The 21177-nt window shown below is 39.9% G+C and overlaps 1 protein-coding gene across 2 annotated transcripts in view; it reads right to left on the bottom strand.

Annotated features, from left to right (window-relative positions):
• dok6 (docking protein 6) overlaps positions 1–21177 on the bottom strand; it is a 54689-nt gene that overhangs the window by 24994 nt on the left and 8518 nt on the right. The gene's annotated exons all lie outside the window — the stretch shown is intronic.

Below are 21177 nucleotides of genomic sequence, written 5' to 3'. Positions count from 1 at the left end.
ACTGATTGCTGAATACTTAACCACTATGAATTCTGGGAAATGTTATTTTATTTGAGAATGAAAGGATCAAAAAGAGGTCAAACACCTCGACACAGTAGCACTCGTGGTATGAAGAACAACTTAAACCTGTGACCTTCGCTGGGGTCACTCCGAGTGAAAGGACCACAGAGAACCTGCCCACACCAACGTGCTTATGATGGTTGCTAGCAGTTTTTCCACTGTGTAAATTAAGATTTCACTTTGATCAGTGGCAACTCCAGTAAGTGCATGCCTTGGATTTGTAATGTTAATATTTTATGGGCACAGAGGACATTCAGACATTGGACCTGCTACATTTAAGGATCTGTTATTCTCAATCCTCAAGCAAATTACTGATGAGATGCAGCATTGGGAAACATCTAATTGGCTTCATGTTGATGGTAAAATTATCTGCATACCTCTGAAGAACAATACTTTAAATGCCCCTGAGCACGTTTTATGTCATAGCAATAAACATTCATGACGATCTATTGAAAAATATATGAAAAATCTAAAGTCATGCCAGACTACAGCAGCAAAACTGCGAGTTGTGCTGAGTTAAGCTAAAAGGCTGTTTATGAAATGAGTAGGAAGAATTTGTGAGTTGTTCTTCGAAAGGTTACATAATCTCACTGTAAACACTCCAAACCTGCTGCGCTGGGATTACGAAGGTGTGGTTTGGATCAGATTTATGACCGCCGGCGGAAAACAACATCCATCCAGCTGTCGTCAGATTCAGATTAAAATGTTGCTAAATCCTGTTGGGCGCACAGTTTGGTGACATAACCTTTTCACAGCAGAGCAGAGAGCAGATGGGGATAAAAGCAGATAAAAACTGTTAAATAACCAAGATAATTACTCATGGGGGGAAAATAATGGGAAAAGGTAATAATTTAAGAAATGGGTGTCCTGATGCCTAAGCTGTCAAAGGCGCTGTGCGGATAAATATGTGAGGGAAATGAAAATCAAATCAAAATGTTTTGGTGGAATGGAAAATCATTTTTGAAATCCAAGATTCTGAATATTTTCATCCAATTATGAATAGATTTTCTCTGTGGTGCTCTGCTGTGCTTATTTATTTATTATCAATAAGCCAAATATGGCCTAAAACTGCCAGCGCTAAAGCTTTACTTTAGATTTTGTGCCTACACAAACACATATTGTTGCAGAACTTGAAATAGACAATAATGTATTCGAAACACTTCAAACTCAACAAATAACTTGTGTTCCTTAGAGTTTGCAAACTGCTGTTTAAGCATTGCAATTTTATAACTTAGTTTAAACTTGGTGTAATGTGATTGCAATTGTAGATAACTTTGGGCCAATATTCTCATGCAGAGACATGTACTGTGGCCCTCTCTGGTGTAGGAGATGACTGTGCATTATAGTGATTACTGGGGGTGGAGGGGGCTGAAAAGCAACAGTCATTATCTAGGGAAGCTGGGACCTGGGATCTGACTACTAACCTTATATTTTCTCACTCCAAGAGGCTCTAAAAGTGTTTAACTATGATTTAAAAGTCTCATTTTGAGTTGGTTCCAATAATGGAAAGACTAAAGCTGTAGTAGTTCATCAGCTGTCATCAATAAGATAGTGAAGAAAGAAAGTCTTGGGTAAATAACTGTGTTTGAGGGAAAACAAAATAAGTTAAAATGTATATATTGTCCTGATATTATGTTTCCTTGCTTTACTTGATGGGTTTTTTTAATAAATTTTTTTTTTGTTTAAACGTGCATCCACACTGCAGGCCATTTGCTTGGTGTTTATTCCTTGAAGCTAGCTGCTGGTTGCAACTAGATTGTCCAACTACATAGTGTATAGGTAACCCTCTATGGCAGAGGTGGCCAACTCCAGGCCTCGAGAGCTGGCGTCCTGCAGGTTTTAGATGCGTCTAAAACACAGCTGATTTAAATGTCTAAATTACCTCCTCAACATGTCCTGAAGTTCTCCAGAGGCCTGGTAATGAACTAATCATTTGATTCAGGTGTGTTGACCCAGGGTGTTATCTAAAACCTGCAGGACTACAGCCCTTGAGGCCTGGAGTGGCCCACCCCTGAATTAGATTGTCCAACTAGATAGTGCATAGGTAACCCTCTATGGCAGGGGTGACCGACTCCAGGCCTCGAGAGCCGGTGTTCTGGGAATCTATCCTCCCTCACAAACCATCCTACCCGTTGTTTCTGCGCATACGCATGCGCGTAACACAAACCCCAAATTTACATAATTTTTTAACCCATTGTGAATATTTCTTATGGTTAGGGTTTGGATTAGTCAAAAGTCAAATTATAATACAGGTAGGACTATTTGCCAAAGTAGGACGGTTTCTCGGAACACCAGTATCCTGCAGGTTTTAGATGCGTCCTTGATCCATCACAGCTGATTTAAATGGCTAAACTACCTCCTCAACATGTCTTGAAGTTCTCCAGAGGCCTGATTCAGGTGTGTTGACCCAGGGTGTTATCTAAAACCTGCAGGACACCGGCTCATGAGGCCTGGAGTTGGCCACCCCTGCTCTATGGTATTTACTGCCAGTCTGCATCTCAAGCAATGGTATCCTGCAATCTCATAGGAATTGCTTTGATCACTAACATGGAAGTTGAGAAAAGCTTATTTTGGGTACCGCCTGTTTGGTTGGCAGTTATTTTGCCCATACTTCCAGTGTGGATGCCGCTTTAGAGGGGTTTTAGACAATCTTCCACTAGCTTAGACCTTCCCAAAGTGTGGGGCCCGCCCCCTAGGGGGGGGCGCAGAGCCATTGCAGGGGGGGCGCAGTATGAAAAGGGGGAAAAAAAAAACAAAAAACAACGCTTAGATACTGCTAGCATAATGGACAGGTTTTTTGACGGGGCTCCCACACAAAAGCAAAGCATGAGATGAAGTATAGCTGAATATGTTTCCAAACCAACTTCATTCTAAGCCAAAGACTAGAAAACATGGTGAAGCATATCTTCCCTTTGGTTTCACCTGCATAAGTGCCAAGGTAGGTCTCCCCTGCATAATTGGTTTTCCCTGCATCAGGAGCACGCGTTGGGCTCTCCAAAACACGGACAAACAGTATCCCACATTCTTGATTTTTAGTTCACAAACACTTGTTGTAATGACTAACTACTCCTGACATTTTGGAGATGTTAGCTCTTTATACAGTAAAGTTACAGCGGGATACAAATAATATCAGGCTGATCCTGCCACGATTTGTTCCCCCGGTTCAAATCCCGGACAAACAGTATCCCACAGTTCTTTATGTTTTTAAACCAATTTCCACAGAGAGGCATTTTTTGAAAAATGTATTGATAGCAATGTTGAATATTATTACACTGGAAAAAAACAACTACATGTAAAATAATCACACCGTGACGCCTCTGCCTTTCTAAATAGAGGGACAGTAACTGCGTGTGTATATGTAAGTGTGTAAAACCTGAAGATAGAGACAAAATACTGTTAATCTGACTATCTGCCATTCTGCAATTCATCTCACGTAAACAACAACGTGGCGCACAGCGTGACGTGAAAAAAGGCACGTACCTTTGACTTTGCGTGACAAACTCTGTATTCCTCGTCCACACGTAAACGCAAAAAAGGAGTTTTAAAAAATCTCAGTTTTCGGTGATTCGAAACGCCGTTTACGTGTGGACGAAACAGCTGCGTTTTCAAAAATACCCGTGTAGGTGTGGACGTAGCGTAAAATAGTTAGTAGTTTATTTTATTACTACCTGTAATTTAGTGCAGATTACTTGTATTTGCTTAATTGTTTACTAAATGTTTGAGATGTGAAATAAACTGCAATGGAGCAAAATATGGGTGTGTGTGGTTAAAGGATGTGTTTGTGCATGCGTGTGCATGCGTGTGCGCACGCGGGAGGGGAGGGCATTTTTCTTGTAAAACAAAGGGGGGCCCAGCAAAAAAAGTTTAGGAACCACTGCACTAGCTGAAGATTTCACCAAGATATTGTGAAAAGTATTTGCTCGACTGCTTTCATACGCATGAACTTGAGTGTCATCTCATTCATAATCCACAGGGTTTAATATGATGTCGTCCCATCCTTTGCAGATATAACAGCTTCATAAGGTTTAGGAGCATGTTTATTTGACCATAAACACATTCCTTCCATGAAACTAATGTGAAGGCTGCATAAGGTTTGGAGATCTGTGGTGAATGGCTCTGCAGAAAGTTGGCGACCTCTGCACACTCTGTGATTTTACGTGGCCTACCACTTTATGACTGAGTTGCTATCATTCCCAGTCACCTCCACTTTGTTATAATACCACTAACAGCGGACTGTGGAATATTTAGTAGAGAGAACATTTCACGACCGAACTTGTTGCAATCATGGAACCACACTGGAATTCACAGAGGTCCTCAGAGCGACCCATTCTTTCACAAATGTTTGTAGAAGCAGTCTGCATGCCTAGATCCTTGACTTTATACACCTGTGGCCATGGAAGTAATTGGAACACCTGAATTCAATGATCTGGATGGGTGACTGAATACTTTTGGTTTTATAGTGTATATTGAACTTTTTTAAACAACTGCTTCTTTGCTTCATTTGAACACAAAACACAGATTCATGCATGTGCACCTGTAGACCTATTTTTGCCTTATATATATATATATATATATATATATATATATATATATATATATATATATATATATATATATATATATACATATATTCAAAAATATATCTTTTTCCTTTAACGGTAGATTTTAGCCGGACATTGTTTTTCTAATTACTTTGTTTTATCGGCATTGCTGTGCTGACAAGGCATTTGGAAATGGCAGAATTCTTAAACATCACCTCCATCTTCATACAAAGGCAGTGTCGGGGTGTTAAAAGCTATTAAAAGAGAACAGTGCAGTCGAGAAGCAAAACAAGTGCGACGGCCAATAGCTAATGAGTCCTATGTGGTTGCCTATCTTTAATAGTAGGACCCTTCCTGGTGGAGACAGCCGCTCACTCTGTCTGATGTATGATTGCCCTGGGTCGCATGGTTGGATTGGGGAACCACAGCAGTACGATTAATTTGTTTACTCAGCTGGTGTACTTCATAAAAGGCCCGCTGAGTTGAACTTGGCACTTTGCAGTAATTGACTATGGTGGATCCCTAGGTCCTTATCAGTCTGCCTTGATGGGCCTCCATTCTAGTTAAGTGTTGCACAGGCCCATTATAAACAGCAAACAACAGAAAACAGCACACTACACACTCTGCACTAATGCACTGTGGATCATTCCCTACACCATCCATAAAATCCTTTAAAGAAGTGAGGAAACAAAGGAGGGGTTAAATACTACTCTAAACTGGACATACTGTATTTATTTCCATAATAATGACGATGAAAATCAAAAATATGCTGCGGCTTGGAGAGAAGCACAAACACATATGTGAGTCTCTTTTGACAATGGACATTCATTTGCAACTTTAAAACAGTAAAATTAAACCTAGCCTCAATTCCCCTTTGGGAGCTTGAATCAAAGCAATGGTGCTTGCTTTCTGCACACAAAGTAATTCACCCTAGGAGTGCTCAGATTAAGTAATTATACCAGCACAAAAGCAAGCTCAGTGAGATAGCTCCTGCAAAATAAGAATTAGGGGGTATGAATGGATTTTGCCTGTTCCACAGATGTCAATGCTTTGTCAAGGCAGTCCTATTCTCTGGTGCTGCTGGTGGGTCTTATTCAGAGACACTCCTACACTGATTGTAATTACACAGACGTGAATGAGACTATCTGCTGGTTTGGTGTGACTCATTTAATGCCAGAACAGTGAGGAATACAATGCTTGGCACAAGAAACCAATTACCGGTAACCAGTTTCAGGGAATTTAAAAAAAACAATGCAATGATGAAGACAGTTCTAGAGAAAATAAATCAACCTTGCTTTGTTTTGAGTTGTTCTTTGATTAGCGATTAGTTAGAGCAGATCCATCTCCACTAAATACCTGAGGCTAATTACACAAAATAGGCAAAGCTTGCACTACACAGATTTTCAGAAACCTATAACAAATAAGCAACTGCATGCCGCTTTGAGCACTGCCAACTTTGCTTCCTCATCCTCAGTTATTCTGATTGCTTACTGACAGCATAATTGTGATTGACTCTTGATGTTAAGTCACTTATGCATCAAATCACTTGCTTTTAACAAGTTGATCTACTTCTTGCTTTCAGAAATTACATTGCCTTCAATCAGTCCAATTTATTCCAATCAGGAAAGAGATCGCAAATCAGCAAGAATGATGAGTTATTTCATAAAGAGACTCTGGCTTCACTTACATAAACCTTTAAAGGGTAGAAGCAACAGTGCTGCCACAGTGGTGATGAGAGACAAAGTGGTTAAGCTGCATATTGTTCAGTGAAGGTGGGAAGTCAATCCCATTAGACTTATTGCATAATAATAACTAGGAAATATCAGTTTTATTGTCTTGATGGTTTAACCTGAACGAGTATTTTTACTTTTAGGGGTAAAAGTTTGGGAGGAAAAATGTGCAATAAAATAAAACTCTAAGTCTGTCTCTTTGCGTTGTCTAAGATGGCAACTAAATGCGTTTTATTATCATCATAAAAAGCAGCATGCGATGGCATTCACCACACAATAACTAGGTTTCTTGCCTGTTGGCACAGAATAAATCAACAAGATTACATTTGGTAGCAAGTTTCTTATTCTGAGCTGTAAAACAGACAGTTTTAATCCTCAAAACCTGTTTGGGTTTTAATATCCAGGCACCGAAATACTGAATCTAAAAACAGAGAGAAGCCGCCACATCAAGTGTGTCATCCGTCTGCTGACAGAGATACCACGTCTCCTGATGACTACACCAGGGCGCAAATTTATGCACTGCAAAAAAAAGTCATGCAGGAATTTAGTCGAAACAACTCATCTTTTGTTCAGCTTTATATTTAATTCTGACTCAAGAAATGTTGGCTTAAAATAAAAAGTTGAATACATTAATTTTTGTTTTAAATTAGGAGAGTTTCAAAGCATTAGTACTTCCAGGTTTGGTTAAAAAAAATTCCTGTGAATATTAATTCATGTTAAAATAAAGTCTGTATGTTCAATGTGATAAAAATAAAAACTATTCATTATAGTTATCCAAAACCTTATGGACCTGAATGTACAGTTAAGTCCATGAGTTTCTGGACAATGACCCATATTTTTGTATTTTTGCCTCTGCAGCCCCAAGGATTTTAAATCAAACAACCAGCATCTGATTGAAGTGCAGACTTTGAATTCAAGGCGTCTGACAAATTTGCATTAACTGTTTAGGAATTAGATCCATTCTTATGCACAGTGCTCTATTTTCAGAGGCTCAAACGTAATTGGACTGACAAGTATTTTCATGGCCAGGTGAGGCCTGTTCCCTTGTTATTTCTTAACAAATGAAGCACATGCAAGATCTGGACTTTATTCTAAGTTTTGAACTTGCATTCTGTAGCCGTTTCCTGGAACTTGGAGAATGAGGTCCGGAGAGATGTCGGTGTAAGTGAAGGAAGCCATCATTTTTTTAAAAAACTGTTTTTTTAACAAAAACTTTAGGAATTAATTCAGTTTTCTATCAGTTCAATTTTATTTGATTAAGGCCAAACAGTCACCTCAAGACACTTTATATTGTACGGTTATTCAGAGAAAACCCCAACAATCAGACAGCCCACTGTGAGCAAACAATTGTCAAAACACCTCTGCAGTTCTAGAAAGTATTTGAACAGATGAAATAAAGATTTAGTTGTGCAGATTGATGTGAAAAGAAAAGTATGGAAGGAGAGAAACAGCTTATGATCCAAAGCAAGCCACAGTATCTGCCAAACATGGGGAGGCAGTGTCATGGTATGGGCATATACTACTGCCACTGGCCTTTGTTGATGATGCGATGCAGCAGGATGAGTTATGAAGTCTGCAGGGCTATACCCTCTGCTCACATTCAGCCATGGACAGCACTTCACAGTGCAAATGGACAATGATCCCCAAAGCACGCTCCAAAAGCAACCCAAAAGTTTTTCAAGGCAAAGAAATTAGATCATCTTTAATGGCCAAGTCAGACATTTGATCTCAACCCAACAGAGCATGCTTTTCAGTTATTAAATACAAAACTGACGTCAAAGACCCACAAACAAGCAGCGACTCAGGGTGACTATAGTAAAAGCCTAGCAGAGCATCTCAAAGGAGGGACCAGGAAGGATTTTCATCCAAGTATTAAAAATAATCCTTATCTTTAAAGTTATGTTAGTTTGTCCAATTACTTTTGAGCGTCTGAAAACAGGGAATTATATTATAAAAATGGCCGTAATTCACAAACAGTTCATGCAGTACTTTTACAAAATCTCTGAAATTAAAGTTGAAAGTCCGGGCTTCAATCACATCTTGGTTGTTTAATCTTAGAGCTTCTGTGGTGGTGTACAGAGACAAAATTACAAACAAAAAATGGGTCAAATGTCCAAAAACACTTACTGCATCTTAGTCTCAGCGGGAGCAGGCTCACTGATCTGTGGTATAAAACGGCTTCAACTGCTGCAATTGTAAGTAAACCCTAAAATACACCAGGCACAGCTGCAGTGCATTCTGACACAGCCACCGGAGCTGATCGCGCCCACTCAAGACAATGCTTACGATTCCACCAGATGCACTGGAGTGCGTTTCAGAAGGGTCCCAGAAGCAGATCTACCTGTCAGTAAAGTAGTAGTCATGGCGCAGATGTCACTGAAAATAGCCTACATATCCAGAGCAACAGTGGCTCTCCTCATATTAGCTTACAGTATTCTGAGAACACACCTAGTTCTTAATAGATTTGTTCAGCTTTACAGATTAGAGTAAAGAGCAAGTCTAATTATCATGCACCTCCTCAGCTTCAACAAGGACTTAACTGAAATCTGGTGTCTGAACCTTTCCCATAATCTTGATTGGCAGCTTTGAGAATGCGTTCAGATATATTAAATACAGACCTGTATGGTAGTCTCTTAAAGACATCCATATATTATTAATATGATCCACTGATCAAAATGCTGCTTTCAGTGAACCCCAATATCCATCAGCCTGCTAAGGTCAGAAAAAATGAAAAGGCTTATATGAAGATTTAAGGCAGTCATTTTATTGTGTATTCATTTAAATTTGGGGCTGCGAGATGAACCCAAAGGGCCGCTGGAATCCAGACGAGATTGGGTCATTAAAAATTTAACACTTCATTAACGCGATCTTGGAATGATTTATGAAAGAAAATTATTTTTTCAACACAAGTTGCCCACGATATTATGTAATATGTGTGTATGTGTGCAGCTGTCCTCTTTATTCATAAATAAACATACCAAAAACAGAAGAAAGCAAATAGAAATCCTTTGATTATTGGTTTAAAATAGGCTTTTGTAGATATATTTAAATGTGAATTATTGCAAAATGATGGATTTATTATCACCTCATACCAACTTTTATTGTATTTCATCAACAAATCTAAAAAATAGATTAACTATAAGAACTTTGAATTTACCCAAAAAGTAAAAAAATCTTAGAGGTTGACTCAAAGAGTCTAAGAGTCCTCTAAAGACACATCCAAAACCCTTAAATGAATTCAAGTTGTCTCATGAATTTAGACAAAAATATGGAACAAAACTTTGTTTTTTAATTGCATGTAACTGCGTGGCAAATTGTAGAAACACTGTTCATGAGAGCACGTTGATGAGAGGTTCTTCATTTTCAATAGCACTGAACACTGCACAGAATGTATTTTCCATCTTACAATACGTATAAATAAACAGAAGGTCTATTTATATCTGTTCAAAAAGGTCAGAAAAAACCTCTCCTACTGAGTTTGTCCACAGGACCTTGATCTTTTGTCATTTCCTAAGTTGGTAACAATGAGTAGGCAAAAAGAGGTTGCATTTCAAAAAAGTGACAACAAAAATAACATATGGGGGCATTGTTAAGGCACATATTTTGAGGTCAGATGAAAAAAAAAGCAAAAAAAACCAAAAAAAAAAACAGGCCAAACTCTTCAGTTATAATGCAACAGTCTGGATCTACAAAAAGAAAGGCTAAGCTCCTAATCCATGTAAGCTTTCTACCATGAAGAACAGTCAGTTGTATCCTTCCTCTTGTAAGGATTCAGGAAAGAATACATGGAGTGATATCATGCAAACTGTTGATGACAACCTGCTTCAAAGTGCTCAAGATCTTTGATTAGGATGACTTTCAGCAACCTGTGAAATAAGCAGTGACTTGGCTGTGGAGTGGGTAAGCCATAATTTCAATTCTGCTAAAAATGATGAATAATAGAATATCTTGAAAATGGCTTTTTACAGCACTGGCTTAGTAGGATTGACCTTGAGCAAATGTGTAATTTTCACCACACTGCAGGCTCTCAACAAATAAAATATAGTAGATTTTCTACTTAGCTGGTAGCAATGCACTAAATAATGTGAGAGGAGTCATCAGGCTGAATGCATTTTTAAACTGCTTAATAGTCACTACTACATCATTAGACGTGTCCTCAAGACTTACAGGGACTACAACCATCTTTAAACTTCAGAAATAATAAAGTGTTGCAAAACACCGTCTATCCACAGACAGACAGCCATAGGAACAGCTGCCAAACTCCTAACTGCCTCTGCATGTTTATTTTTTCCTGCTTATGGGAATTTTTGACACCCCTAAAGAGGTTTTAGTCAGAACCACAGGAAAATCACCAGTGTTCAAATCTTTTTAATTGAGGTTTCATTTACTTAAGTATAATGGGGCTTTTGTTTATCAAATTGTCATAAAAAAGAGGAACAGAATTATGTTGAATTTGTGCAATTCCTAAAAACAATCTCATGCTTACTGCTGCATTTACTGTCACCCCCAAAGGTGCATCCTAAGTCAGGAAAAACCCTCTGCTGTAATTCCAGCAGCAATCCGTTTTCCAGAACAACATTTTGCCGTGATGACACATGCAGAGACTCATACCGCAATGCATGCAATTCACACCAGCTGTGCTATCATAGCTGGTATGAATTGTATTTAGGGTGCAATGCTAGTGAACCTGCAATACAAACCTCAATAATCTTGTCTTGTGATTCCCTTTTTCCATGCCGCACTGCCACCCCACTTCACTAACATAGCTGGCCACGTGACGGAGAGACGTTGTAAAAGTTAAGTGCAGAAACTCAGTTCATGGACGTAAACACAGACACGTCAAGGGGATTATGTGACAGCCAAGTCAGATAAAGAGAGGACTCCCTTCAGCTGTGTAACTGCAGGGACAACTCTGCTAGTTAAGCTTTGTGTTGGAACAGACAGTTTAAGTGTCCTACATGTTGTTTTACACAGTCGATGCAAAGAGCAGGAGGATGAAGAGGACGGTTAGTCTTTTGGAGTCGTCAGTAGCTCCAGGTTAAAGGATGATAGTCTTGTTAAAGCATTTATATTTAAAAGGTCCCTCAAGTAAAGCCTGGAGTGGAAATAGTATGGTCTGGTTTGTTTTTTTGTTCCTTCATTGATTTCATTGTGATCAAGTAATCATGCATGTGATAAAATGAGGTTCATTTCCTAATTTCCTCCTATGGATCCCGCTTAAATTACGAGGTATGGACTGAAACTGTGGATCTCCAAAGCTGTGGATTTGTTACCCCCATAAATGTACAAAATTGAGTACGACAACTGAGATTTGCATGAGGAGACAGGAAGAAGTACCAGAGCCAAAGTGTGATCGCATGGAAGCAGACTCCTCATGGTTCAAAGGCAAGCTGAGAACAGATCCGTCTATCTATAAAATAACTTTGCTTTATGATGTAGTGACATTTAATGTAGCCATAAATACCTTAAAGTTCAACTTGGATTCCTATCCGCTAGGATTTTTAGCTGCAGGGGTGTATAAAGCCCTGACTGACAGGCCTGGAAAAGAATTTAAGAGCTCAGACACCTCATGGAACGAAGTAATGAGCCATCTTTTGAGCCACAGACATTTTCTGTAAGTGGCCTCGAACACAAAGTCCATTCACTTCACGGAACATTATCAAACTTGTGACGTTATTGAGGAACTGTCTCGCCTCTCAATAAAATATGAACCCTATTCCCCCCACAGGCAAAATCACTCGTTATTTGGATGAACTGAGGAACTGTCTAAAGACGTGAAAATGATTTCCAATGACAGCTCGCTTCAGCTAAATGACTAATCACACAGCGGAATAAAAATAGCTGACTGTTAGATTGGGAGAACTAGTGAATACTGAAACACGATTGTAATACCTCAGAGGCACAAATGCTTTTATTATCCCTCAGATACTCGATGAAAGATGGGACAAATGTGGCCAGGGTTTGTACCCTCTTGATGATTCATATCTTACAAACTATGATTTAAAGATGATTGCTGCTGTACTTACAGGCAATACAAGACATAAGAGCACTGCAATCAAGGTAGGCCCGCGACACTTAGACATAATAGTAACAGACCGGATTTAGCCACAGCTTAGGTGTGGAAAATTTTGCTCTACAGCATCCCGAACAGAAATTAAATTTGACCTTGAAATGATAAGAACACATTAAGAAACAAACACTGGGAAAATCACTGTTCTGTCTATGTTGTTGTTTTCTGTCTAATTTGCCAGCAGCATAGTGTGGATGAAGTTTCCCTCCTCATTCAGCTCTGCATAAGGTTTACTGTTCCCTCGGTGATAATGATGCCTGATGGACTATGACAGACCAGACCACGCAATATCAGCTCCTAGTGCTAGCAATCAATTTCAGACGGCGGCAGGGTCTGTGCTGGGGTGTCCATCTTTATAATTTGATTTGTTATCCCGTCGGACAGTTGTTACAGCAATCATCGCAGCGATCACTCCTCCGACCGCGACCCCGGCCTGCGGCTCCCCTCCCCAAAATCCTCCCAGGACTATTCCGGCATTTTGACAATTCTCAGCCAAATTCAAAGGTTGCAACAAAATTTCTCTTAATTGCACCATCGCGCCCTCTGTCACTCTCTCCTCTAGCCGCTGGCTGTCACCTTTGACCTCATGCATAACTCCCATCCCACCCAACCTTCTCGCCTCCTGTACCGAAATACTTTTCCCGCCGCATCTGAAATGTTTGGACATCCCATAATTTTGTAATTCGCCCCTGACTACAGCTGTTGGCAGGGTGGCAAGCCAGCCGCGCCCCAGTTAATCATAGATTACTTTATCTGGGCCATTCCAAATCCTCATGTGTAATGCAGTGCTACCTCAGCAGCAAGTAATCACTGCCCCCCACCTTCCCCCTTTCCATCCCAAACACACACACACATACACACACTTCTCCTCCTCACTTTCTCTCCAAGCCCCTGATTTGTCTCTTGCCTGTCTCTCTCTTCTAAATTTCTCCTCTCCCATTCCTCATCTCTTTCTTCTGTCTATGCATGATTGGACATTCTCATCAAACATTCATGAGCCAAACTGGTCCCAAAATGTAATATCAAAGTATTAGCAACCCTTATTTCATTTGTTAAGGCCTTGGCCATGTCTGTGTGCTATTACGCACAGTATTCATAGTCGAGTATTCATAGCTGAAAACTGGATCCCAGTCACAATGTGGCATGAAATATGACGGACAACAGGTTCCAGCTGATTCCTTGCCAAAAGCAAGAGGTCCGTCTACCCAATATGACAAAGAACGCAAGGCAGGCGGTATTAAAAGAGCATGTAATGGACAGTAATAAAAGAGAGCATTGGAGAAAATGGGATAAGGCCAGGCGATAGAAAAAATAAGAAAAAGAGCAGCAAATAGAGAGTCCAAGGGAGAGCAGAAGGGTGGTGAGAGCAGCTGCTGGAAAAGAATAGACCTGAGCCACAGCAGCAACCGGCTGCAGCTTTCCATTAAGATAAATTATACTTTTAAATAGAACTTGTGATAAAAACATTAAGAACAGTTATTGATAGCGACCTCTTTTACGTAAGGTTTAAAAGAATCTGAAATTCACAGACAGAACATATTTACAAGCACTTTATTAGGTACATCTTGGTAGGACTGGGTTGGAATCACTGTTGTCTTCAAAGCTGTCTTAACTCTTCACAGCACCGATTCAACAAGGTGCTGAAAAATTCCTCAGAGAATTCGGTCCATACTGACATGATACCATCACACTGATGATGGTTTGTCAGCTGCAAATCCCTGATGTGAATCTCCCATTTCACAACACCCCAAATGTGCTCATAAAAGGATTTGGACATGGTCAGCAACAATACTTGCGTTTAATCAATTCCAGGTTCAATGCATTGGGTGTTCAGAGATGCTTGGCTGTAATGAATGCTTATTTGAGTCACTGTTGTCTTCCTATTAGGTCAAAGCATTCTCCACTGACCTCTGGCATCAACAAGTCGTCTTTATCCAGAAAACTGCCACTCAATGGATATTGTTTTCTTTTCTCAGATCATTCTCTGTAAACCCTAGAGATGACTATGCGGGAAAACCCCAGTTTGATCTTCAGCAGGTGTTTTAATCATGTCCACAAGCTTAAATCCACTAAGTTGCTGCTTTGTTATAGATTTATTAGATATATGTGATGACAATCAGTTGAACAGGCCTACCTTGTTCAACTAAGTTTTGTCAAATATGGATCTGACAACATTTCAATGAGAAGGTAAGGCTGGAGAAATAACAGCTAACAGCCTCACTAGCTTGTTTACCAAAGTGTATCCATAGTTTACTTATTCATGGCATCTCTGTGGACTATGATGTTTACAGACAACACTGATGATTAGCAATGAGACTTGGGAGCAGGCAGAAGAGAGGCTGGACAGGTAAAGGTATGCTCTGGAGATAAGAGGAATGAGTCAGTGGACACAAGACAGGATGGAAGTGTGTGATGAGAAGGAGGCAGGTAGAAAGGTGAAGATGCACAGATCAGAGGTAATGAAGGTAGATCAGTTCAGATACCTGGGGTCAAGCATTCTAAGCAATGGACAGTACAAAAGAGGGGTTAAGAAGTGACTGCAGGCAGGGTGGAGTGGGTGGAGATGAGTGTCAGGGGTGATTCGTGACAGAAGGATAGCAGCAAGAGTGAAAGGGGAGGTTTACAAGATGGTAGTGAGACCTGTGATGTATAGTTTGGCAACGGTGGCACTGACAAACAGGCAGAAGATGGAGATGAAGATTTTTGTTGGGAGTCACAAACACAGAGGCAGAGAGATAAGGCTGAGATGGTTTGGACATGTGCAGAGGGGGGACAGTGGATATACTGGACAAAAGGTGTTAAAAATGGAGCTGCCAGGTGGGAGGAAAAGAGAAAGACCACAGAGAAGAGTCATGGATGAAGTGAAGGAGGACATGCAGAGGGTTGGTGTGACAGAGGAGGACGGTAGGGATTGGGTGAGCTGGAGGAAGATGATCCCCTAAAGGGAGCACCTTAAAGAAGAAGCTGGTACCTTTGGATTAAAAGAAAATGTCAGCTCAGTGTTTTAGTAAAACTGCTGAATAGACGAAATGACAGTTAAAGTGGCCACACCACTAATAAAAACCATCTAAAATGATAAAAGGAAGTTATATTAAAATGTGGACCTTTTACAGGAGTCATGAGGCAGGAAAAAAGCTATGGAGACCAAAAAAACTTTTCTGTATCAGGCTGGAAAACATGTTTAGTGCTGTTGAACATTTTAACATGGAAGTCTATGAGGAATGAGTCAATTTTGGGGCAAGCCTCAAGAGACTATTCGAGGAACTCCAAAGAGAGGTTGCCACTTGACATACACTAGTGTTTTTCACATCCTAGAAAGCCAGAAAACAGTCTTAGTAAAAAAAATCTTTCCAATTCTCATGCAAATAAGACTGTTGGGCGCAGAGAAAGTGTTTCTACTGCTGATTTCTTATTACTGAGAGAGAGACAAGGGAGATGTTTGACCCATGCTGGGCTGCGCAGCCTTGAGCAGAACAACATTAGTTAAAATGTCACACACTGTGTGGATTCAGGCGTCAGAGCCACTGTTGCAGAGCATTTTTTTCCTTTTTTTTTTTTTTTTTTTTTAAGCACGGCACAAAAATAGCAGCCAAATTATTCTGAAGGAGATGTGGGTCAATATTGAAGTTTCTCTCCCAGGTATGAGAGAGAGTGAAGATAAGTAGTGGGGAAATGTTCCTGTGGTGTAAACAGGGTGACGCATTGCTTGTGTCAAGCGGATTCACGGAGACAAGGAGACTTAATGCTGTTTTATTAAGCAAGCAGATAATAAAGCGTTACACTGTGATCATAATACCATAATCTACCAATACAGTTTTATAATGTTGCTTTCCTCACTGCAGCAAAGTTATGCTATCGTATATTTTAACCACTATTGATTTCATTGTGACACTGAGGTTGGCAGACACTGTTGGCTACAGCGTTCAAAGCAGTGCTGGACTTGCATGCATGTGTAAAACATTTTTTTTGTCGGGCCAATTTTGCTTTAAGTCATCATTATGACTATTGCCTGCTCTTTAAACTATCCCTCATCCAAACCTCTTTATGTATTACAGCTTAAGTCAGCAATCCTCTGCACACACACACACTCACTGCAATTTCCATTTAATCCATGTACAAGGCTGGAGCTTTCACAGACAATAACACACAGACAAAGAAGAATCTGACTGTGGGCCTCACCAACAAGCCTACTTAGGCTATTGCAGACAGAGAGCAACAATGCAACGCAGTGTTATTTTTGTTATAATACTAGAATAAGTTGTCCAGCGCTATGCATCCAGTAGCCGGGCTGAATGTTAAACTGAACTAAATCCATAAATGAAGGAGGGCATGGGCTGAATGCAGAAAAAGCACAAAAATCTACTGAGGTCTTGATGTAATGTAGGCAAAGCCTTATTTTCCACTTTAGTATGTTGGTGCTCTCGTTGCCGCCAGCTTCAAGACCGGCAAAATTAGCATCTAGGCCAACAGGTGAGGGGCTGTTAGAAATACAGTGCCTCAGAAGTGACCGACTAGTTGTTGTGGGAAGAGGATATAAAGTAAAGGGATGAAAGCAGCTTTTTTTTTTTTCTTTCCCACAACCATGATCCAACTCCACCGATTGAGCTTAATTACCATTAGCTGACCACTTGATTATCATATCAATAAAGACTGTGAAATCAAATGAGGCACAGACCACTGTGCAGCGGTCCACCGAATATTTGCATGTTTAGCAGGATATTACGAAACGCCAAGTGTTTTCCAGGACACTTTGTGCAAGCGTTTGTTATTTGAATTTCATCAGAAGCCCTAAAAGCAAGTAATCCTCATGCATTGGTGCATTCATTCCCCCCGAGGATTAATTCTAAAGAGGTACTCGCTCACTGATGTTCAGGCTGCTTCTCTGATATGGTTAGCTGGGGAAGCAGCGAGCTCTGTGTCTGCAACGACCGTTTCCTCACAACCAGAAAGCAAGAGATTTGTGTTGCTGGAACTAACTTGACTCAGCCACATTTAGGTTTGCGAAATCAAAAAGGACATTGGGGGGAATAAACGCACGCGTGTGCAAGAGAGGAAAATGCGGACTTCTATGTCAAAGAACGGGGTCCGATGGAGTTTGTCATATTGTTTTTGTCTCATTTCCTTCCAAAGAACACACTCCCTTGGAATAAGTGGGCTGCGATTCAGTGTCACTCTGTGTCTCAGCATGAAATCATTGAGGAATGCAATTATCACTTTGCCCAACAGACATTTCTCTGAAATGAAAGAGAACAATTGGGAACATAAGGGGAAGGGAGGGGGGTGTATGTGTATAAATAGGGAGGGGGTGTAACAGCAGCTAATGCGCGCCCTAGTCCCTGCTCTGAACTTCAAACTTACTTTTTGTTAAATTACTTCAATCCTAATCCGCCAGCGTACATCGTGGGTCAAAAGTTTGACACATTAACTTCCCTTTCGTTCTTTTATTTTATATTTCACTTTAAAGTTGGTCCAATAACTGCATGTTTTCTATGGTTTTATGACTCTTAAGAGCCACTATTTTCTCCATTATGACCTTTAAATGATCCACTCAAAGTGCTACTGCCAAGGCTACTATTGTGTGCTCCATTTCCCTTGGCAGTCCTTACCCAAAATTCATTCCCTGAACAATAATTCTCACGGAAATATTAAAGCTGTTTAATAGAAATGGGATCAGATTGCTTTGGCCTACACTTGAGGTCATTTTGGCTCATTAGAACGGGAGTGCAAATTTTAAAAGCAGGCTGCTTTTGAAGGCAAGGCAGTCGAGGCATTTCATGCCGAGCTGGGCAGGTACCAAACTGTCACCACGGTGCTCAGCGAGAGGTAAACTGTCACCTCCTTACTATTAAAAGAACTCCCTTGAGAAAAAGAGGGAGGGAAGGAGAGTGTACAAACTCAGCCACAAATAAACAGGGAAAAAAAAGAGCTTCCACACCTTTGGGTGACAAGAGCTGCTTCCTTTTTCCTTCCGTTTACATGAGACTCTAAGGTCAAGGCTGTTTGAACAATGCATTAATAATAGAGCATCCAGCAATTAGTGCCACGTAAAAAAAATCGTGTTCATTTGACAGAATGGGAAAATTTTCATTATTCAACAAGGTTATTTGGCTGCATTTGAAGCAAAACAGGTGTAATATTTAAATATTTATTAAAGAACTCCATAATAATGTTTACCTATGTGCCACAGTGATTAAATTAAGAACGCAGACACAAAGACAAGCCCTTTAGCTCAGATACGCACACGCAGCTGAGGCTATCTTTGGCTGTACACTGTACTGAATGTGCTTGGCAAGCAGGCTGATGAAAGGTAACTGCAGGAGAAGAACTCATTATAGATTGTGATTCAAACATAAAAGGTTGGTGTGTCTTTTTTCCCCAAGAATAACTTCATCTGATTCTTTTTTGCATCCATGTATACAAATGTCATTTTTTAACAGCTCATTTCAGAAGATTGGATTTGAAACAACCTTTCTAGATCGCATAATGGCTAAACTGAATTTGGCAACACTTTCAGAAGCATGACTGACTGATGACACAGGATCTCTGACTTCTAGTCAGACACAAAAATTAACAAACCTAGCAGTAGATTCCCTTTGGATACTAGCCATTTACACGCTGCCACATGAAGTCACCCATGCACACACATGCGAACGCACGCAAACACAATGCCCACATACTCAATGCGCACATGCACGGACACACAAACTGCAAGTGAGTGTAGCTGCAGAGCTGCACCCCGAGGGCTAGTCTGTTGATTAATGAGGGGAGGAAGGTAAGAAGAGGAGGCTGAAGCAGAAGTGTTAATGGAGCTATGACAGATTCCTCTAGGCCTGTTGTTTTATAGGTGAGTCTCCAGTGTATCTGCACAAAGTAGCAAAAAGCTACTACAGAGGGCTGTAAAGTCCCACTCTAATTTCGGGGGGGAGATGCTGATCAAATAGACTTGGATATGGAGCAACATACTATAGCCATTATTTAAGGAATACATGTATCTGTGAACACCTTATTAGATTATTATAGCTCTTATTTTTAGCCACAAGATAGGCTCGAGTTTAAAGCAAAATTCATTTCACTGAGACATCTCTACAAGGTTCTCTTGTAAAACACTTCTGAGAGACATACCTTGGGTTAAATGACAGCACATTGAGTGATTCTACAGGAACATCCAATCTGTTCATGACTTGAGGCAGTTTGGAGGAGAATCTCAATAAATTGCTATTCTTTATTGAGATTTTCCCTAAAAGTATCACTTGAAAGAAAGATGTGATCTAGAATGGATATATTATCGCTAAATAGACTAAACCAAGAAGAGATGGGAACATGCTGTCTTTACGCTAAGGTAAAGATAGATGGGTAGCCAGTTTTAACAGTTTATCTTGGAAACAGGCAAAGTTTGCCATTTATTTAATATATATTTATCTGTGTTAGCTTGATTGGTTTAAGGTTTTATTGCACTGACTTTTTCTAAATGGTCTTTGCACAGCAGCATTAATTTACCACAATGGAGAATTAGGTTGGCAAAGGTTATAAAGCTAGTTAATACTTCATTCAAAATCAGAAATGCAGCTCTCATTGTGACAATTGATTTTTTATATTAGTATTATAGTATATAACATGCCTGGATCATGCATTTGCAATTTTCATGGAAATTCATGCGATTATAAATATATTATAAAAGTATTGTAGTGTTGTAGTATTGAGTAAGTATTGTGGCATAGATTCAACAAGGTGGTGGAAACATTCCTCAGAAATTTTGGTCTATGCTGGCATAACAGCATCACAGTTACTGCAGTTTTGTAGGCTCCACATCTATGATGACACTCTCCTGTTCGACCACATCCCAAAGGTGCTCTGTTGGATCGAGATCTGGTGACATTTGCATAAGCTATGCTGTTCGTCATATTCATGAAACCAATTTGAGATGACTCGAGCTTTGAGGACGGGCACATTATCCTGCTGAAAGGAGCCATCAGTAGATGGGTACACTGTGGTCATAAAGGGATGTGCCAGTAGGCACTTCGGGACCAAAAGTGCACCAAGAAAATATCACCCACTTCATTATACCACCACTATCAGCCTGAACTGTTGATACAAGACAGCACTGATTCATGCTTTTATAATGTTTATGCCAAATTCTAACCCTACAATTTGAATATTGCAGCAGAAATCAAGACTCAGGCTGGGCAACTTTTTTTTACAATCTTCTACTGTGTGACTTCTACACACAGTATAAGCCCATCTGTTTCAAAGTTATGCAGTTATGCAGAACTTTAAGACCTAAATCATCTTTATTTCCAATTCTGATGGTGAGTTTGAACTTTAGCAGGTCATCTTGACCATTTCTAAATGGTTAATTGCATTGAATTGCTCTTATGTGATTGGCTGATTATATATTTGCATTAAAAAGCAGCTGAATAGGAGTAACTAATAAAGTTTCCAGTGAGTATATATAGTATACTTTTCAGTCTGGGCTAAAGTGCTAGACAGACAGTCCAGCAGACAATCTAACATCATATATATAGAGAGAAAAAAGGAGTAGCAGAAAAAAAACAGTGTTGATATAATGGATATTTGTAACAAAAAAGCCTTTCTGCTGGTCGTAATCATTCGAGTGGCTTTAATGACAAACTAGTTATAGCATTCGTCCCCTACCATGACAAAAACCTCTTTTGATAATTAGGAACAACTGAAATCAATAATGTGAAAATATTTAAGTGAGGTCCTGGCAAAGATTTATTCATGACTATTCGTGACTATATAATAGAGGCCCATTTTT

The sequence above is a fragment of the Pelmatolapia mariae genome, linkage group LG9 (genome assembly GCF_036321145.2).
Source record: "Pelmatolapia mariae isolate MD_Pm_ZW linkage group LG9, Pm_UMD_F_2, whole genome shotgun sequence".
In the NCBI taxonomy this organism is placed as follows: domain Eukaryota; kingdom Metazoa; phylum Chordata; class Actinopteri; order Cichliformes; family Cichlidae; genus Pelmatolapia; species Pelmatolapia mariae.
The sequence above is the reverse complement of the archived record's forward strand: the minus strand, read 5'-3'. Positions and strand labels throughout refer to the sequence as shown.